This window comes from Corvus brachyrhynchos, unplaced genomic scaffold (assembly GCF_000691975.1).
Source record: "Corvus brachyrhynchos isolate BGI_N302 unplaced genomic scaffold, ASM69197v1 scaffold22, whole genome shotgun sequence".
Lineage (NCBI taxonomy): Eukaryota > Metazoa > Chordata > Aves > Passeriformes > Corvidae > Corvus > Corvus brachyrhynchos.
The window spans coordinates 6,298,019-6,303,399 of NW_008238355.1; the positions used below are offsets into that span (position 1 = coordinate 6,298,019).

Genomic DNA, 5,381 nt, shown 5'->3' on the forward strand with positions numbered 1-5,381 from the left:
AGGGAAGGGAAGGGAAGGGAAGGGAAGGGAAGGGAAGGGAAGGGAAGGGAAGGGAAGGGAAGGGAGGAAACTGAAAAGGCACTTTGGAAGAGAAGCCCTTAAGCATCCTCAACTGTAGCTGTTGCTATGAGCTACAGCTAAAGCTGTGGTGTGTAGCAGTAGACTCGATGTGCACAGGAGATAAGCCTAAAACAGAACACCAGATATGAATGCCTCAAAAGCTGAAAGAAGGGCAACATACTGAAACCTAAATATTTCTCAGTTGAGTGAAAATTTGAAATAAATACATATTTTTCAGTTCAAAACCACAGAATATAGCCACTTTAAAACTGCTTAGTCCAAATTAACCTTTTACCACCAGCCTATCTTTGTTCTGCAGGTACTACTAACTTATTGTGACATAATAACAAATAACTGAATGACCAAGAGAAGGTTATGGATTACTCACCGTCAGTATGTTTCATAGTTCCTGTAAAGTCCAAAATGTTAGACGCTCTAAATTTTTCTGTTTCATTTTCCTGTCATCCTTTATATCCAAGATTCCAGTTACAGTAATACTCCATGTAGAAATGAATAAACAATATTTCTGTTTGCCTTTATTTTACCTCTTTTAGAAGAGAATTACTAACACGCATGTTCTTCTACATGCTACTCATAGCAAAGGATCAATTTTTTAAAACTGTGTAAACAGCTGTTATATACTAAATACTATGATTTTCTAAGCAGATATTAGATCAGAAACAATAGTGATCTATTTTGCATACAATGAAAAAGAATTTAGAATAAAAATTTTGAACTTCTTTGATTTTAAAATGTAAAACTTTAGTGCATAAGTAAGAATAGGAAAACTGGGATTCCACCACAAAATTAATTTCCTGATGAATAAAATAACTGTATTCTAGGTTCACATTTTTCCAGTGAAACAATATAAAAAATCTGAAAAATCAGATTGTTTCCATGAGGCCAAATGAATGTTTAGCTGGAAGGTCAGTATCCATTTAAAGGAAAAAAACTTTGCTTGTAATACATCCTTGCATTTAAACTTTAAACTACTTCATGAGAGCAATATACATTCAAAGATACTCGGGGTCCGGTTCCCAAGCCATAGTGTCTAGTGCCTCAGAGGCTGCCAGGAGGAAGATGTGAAGCACTGATCTGAAGGTAGGTCTTCTGCCTCACAGTTCTTTCCTAGAGCACTTTATTTTGTCCACTTATTCCTTCCAACTTTCTCTCTCCTCCTTTGAAGCCCATTCTTGGTCTTGGATTGCCTCAAAACAACTTAGGAACCCTTGCACTTGCCAAGGACAGAGAACATGGACACAAATCTTGCAAGGTCATTGCCTCTTGGCAGGCTTTTTGCTGCAGGAAGACAGTCTTCCACTGTACCTCCTCTCTCATCAGTATTTGAATATGTTGCAGTTTCTCCAGAGCAAACTCCAGGTTACTTGCGCTTAAGCACTACTGTCAAATTTAGCTCCTTCCTTGTCTAGGTTTTAGAATCCAAAGTATAATTTCAAAGTTTTAATTAGGCTTAATGCAGCAATTATATCCTTACAGTTTTTTCAGGTGCTGAACATTTTGTGGGGAGGTGAGGTGGTGATGGCATCTAGTATGTCAGCTAGCATCCATTCCTGTTCCAGGATATGTTTAAGTGGGACATTCTATCCAATGATCCAGTGATTGACACTGCATATAAAGCAGGGGAAGTCACAATACAATTTCTACCATTGAGGCGGGGAAGAACATACAGAATGAAATAGATGTCATGAAGTATTTACAGGAGTTGAGATTCCTTGTTTGCAGCTAGGGATTGCTTTTCATCTCACAAGACAGAGGAAAAAGTCAAGCATTGGTTTTTATTTTTTTCAAGTTTCTGGTTATCCTGTCATGCATAATACATTACATTCTTAGCTTCTAAAACTAAATTGGCATAATTAAAGATTTTTCGATTGTTAAATGTTGTTTCTGATTGTTTCAGGATTTTCTAGGGCTGCTTTTAAAGTAATTTTACTATTTTGGAAGAAAATGCACAGTTTTTGAATTAAATAATATTCTGTGGAAAGAGTTTGAAAATGCATAATGGTTATACGGCTTTATAGGAGACAAAGATAATATAGTGCACGTGCATGTTTTCAGATTGCAGGCAGCATAAAGAGATAAGAAGAATTTTAGAAAGTTAATCTAAAGTGAAGAACCTATGAGAGAAGCCCAGATTATCGAGTCTGTCAGTAAATTTGTGCAAAAGTCATAAAATGAAAAATGAGAAAATCTTTTTTACTACTTACATGAAGTTAGGAATGTCTGGCAATGAAGCTGGAGACAGGTGAGATGAAGAAAATTGTTACCAATGCTACTCCTATTGAATCTAAGAAATAAATTCTGGCTATGGGGTGCATCTGGCTTCCTTTCATGCCAACAGAAATTAGCCACTGATATCCAGGGGAATGAAATGGGACCTGCCTGACACAGTTTGTTTTGACTATGTTCTATTCAGTACTTTTTAATGAAGTAACTAAATTAGGCATAACTTGCTACAGCTCTAATGAACATATTGCAAATTATTAAAATTATAAAACTATGTGGCTTTAAATACTGTCTTAGAAGATTGTCATCCAAAGAGCCTTGGAAAGCTGCTAATGCAAGTGAATATTCTGAAAAGCAACTTCTCATTGTTATTTTGCCATGAAAATATAATAGCAATAATATCCTTCTTTGGCCATAAAATACTTGTTTATATTTTGAAACAAAACAAATTATTTGCTGTATTTTAACTCTACTTGTCTGGTGTTTTCTAAACGTCTTCTCTGAAGCACTCATCTGAAATGAGAAAAATCTGAAAAGGCTCTCTTTGAAACCTAGGGTAACTAACATCTTAAAAAAATAGCGGGCTAAATTGTACTACTCAGTTTATCTAACTACTGAAGATATGTGTTCAGTTTTTAAATATTCTATAAATTTCTGTATGACCTCAGATCATGTGGCTTTCTTGTGTGTTGTTTACCTGCTTCAACACATAACAGTTTCAAGTAGCCCTGTATTTTTAAATAAAGCATTTATAATTTGTCTGGCCCTCAGTGAAGTTCACACATGTTTATAATATGTCTAATTCTTTCGCCACCTTTACTAGTACTTAGCAGACAATATTGCACCCTAAATATTAAAAAAAATTCAAATTTAACAACTTGATTTAGCTAGTGAAGAAGTTAGCTCAGACATCATTATACATAGACTATATTGGAACAAGAAAGATGAATAAACTAGAAGTCTACCAGGATTTCTGAAAACAGATAAATAAAAATTGCCATTCCATAGGGTAGTGAGAAATGCAAATGAATTCCAGGGGCCAAATTAAGGGGGGGGGAAGAAAAAAACCCCTTTTCATCAAAATGAAGCTAAGAAAGAATAATGAGGTTTTTTTCTCCATTGTCAAAAGCACCATACAAATCCCACATAAAGATGAACCAGAACTCACCATCATAGTGTAAGGTATTTTGAATGCACAGCACAGGAAGTAGATAGCTTGCTATCTACCTAATAAAGTTTTGATTGATGTTAAGATGCAGCTTTAAAACAATTAAATCTAAAAATCATGTTGGCATAAAAAAGAACAAGATGACTTGACAATATGAAAAAAGAGTGTGTGCCTCCTCTTGAAATTCATCTGTCTTTTGTTCCAGCTGCTAGGTGAATGTGCAGTAGGGGAAAAAAATGTTCTGCTTCAAATACAACAAGTAGATGGAATCTCTGCTCTCTCTCCCAGTTGCTTTTGTAAAAGCTATAAGCACTGTTCACTAAATTCCATATTAGATAGTGGGTAAATTATACCTGTTATGAGATGAGACTTCCTAACATGCTCTGCAAAGTGATGTGTAAGAGTTGTTTTATTGCTATTACTTCAGAAACCTTTGAACAGGAGGAACAGATTGAAGAGATGGTTGGTGGAAAAATTCATAGAAGAGAATCCTGGAGGCAAGCCTGACTGCCGCCAACCACATCTGCTAAAATCCCAATTAAATAGAAAATATGCCACTGTAAATTCCAGGTCTTGTGAAAAGATGGAGAGCAGGTGATTGTTACTGAAAGGTGTGCTGATATAAGTAAAGCCAAGTAATTGGTGAAAGTTTCTGGATGAGATCCTAATATATCCCACATGAGTATCAGCAACTTCGCATGCAGTGTATAAATTGCATAAATACTATGGTCAAGAATACAAATCCCATCTACTATCCTAGGAATGAAGTTTTGTTGTTTTTTGGGGTTTTTTTGCAACTGACTCTGCCTTCACTACAGTGAATGCAGTCAAAATTCACCATGGTCAGGTAAATCTAGACATTTTCAATACTGGCAGAGCTGATTCTTTCACATCTTGCTCAGTTTCAGTTCAAACTGGTGTTTTGAAAGAGGCTAACCACAAGAACTGCTTCCTCTAAACCTGTAACCTTGTTCCCCAAGAATAAAGCTTTGTCAGTTTGCAGTAACAGTGGACACCTCATTTTGTATCTTTCCTATAATAAATCTTAAGAGCACAAAAGAGATCATACCTATGATCTCTTGCAAAACAGACCTAATAGAACTTAGTCTGATAATTCATGTAGTAACAAATACATCTATTTTGGCATGTCTATGCATAATTTAACAGTATCAAATATATATCCCCATTTTGGTTTATGAGGTGGATATAATAACTTTTGTATGGATACATTTTAGTTAAATCAGGGGTTTTCTTTTTCATTTAAAGTTTGGAGTTAGGAACTGTAAACCATGATAACAGGGACTTGTTTTTAAGATAACTCATTGAGATGTATTGTGGTTGTGTTCCATGATCTATCATAAAAGAAAAAACCAAAACAAGACAATAATTGAAAGGATCCCGAGCTCTTTTTGTTTGGGTGTTTTTGTTGCCTTTTTTGTTTGCTTGGGTGGGGATGGGGGGCAGTGTTTGGTTGGTTTTTGTATTTTGGTTTTTTTCGGGGACAATCACCAGTTAATCAGAGGGAGAGTTGTGAGTCGTGAAAATCCTGCTGGCCGCAGAACACACGGGTTTCTGCAAAACCTTCTGCTAGTCTTACACCGGAAAACAAACTGCTTTCGACGTTCAGATTCACTCTTTAATGAGAAAATGACTCACCACCAAACTTTCCCATTCCCGTCGGAAAATGCAGTTTTACCGACGACTGTCACACCGTGGTGACCGAACGCTTTCGCCTTTCTCCCCGGAGACACCGCCTCCTCACTAACAACGCCACACGAGGTGATCTTCTGCGCCCGCTGCCTTTCTCCACCAGCTCCAGAGCTCTGCACGCCAGTCCCGTTCCTGCACCATCACGCCCAGCCTCGGCTGCCGGGCAGGACCCACCGGCGGCCGGGCTCTCCCAGGGCGA

General features: G+C 37.0%; 1 long non-coding RNA gene across 1 annotated transcript in view; it reads right to left on the reverse strand.

Moving 5' to 3' along the window:
- The window catches only part of LOC108446996, a 9,592-nt gene extending 4,217 nt beyond the window's left edge, over positions 1 to 5,375 (reverse strand). The window contains exon 1 of the long non-coding RNA XR_001862352.1: positions 5,129 to 5,375. This is a non-coding gene — a long non-coding RNA (uncharacterized LOC108446996). The remainder of the gene's footprint in view (positions 1 to 5,128) is intronic.
- Positions 5,376 to 5,381: the final 6 nt, after the last annotated feature.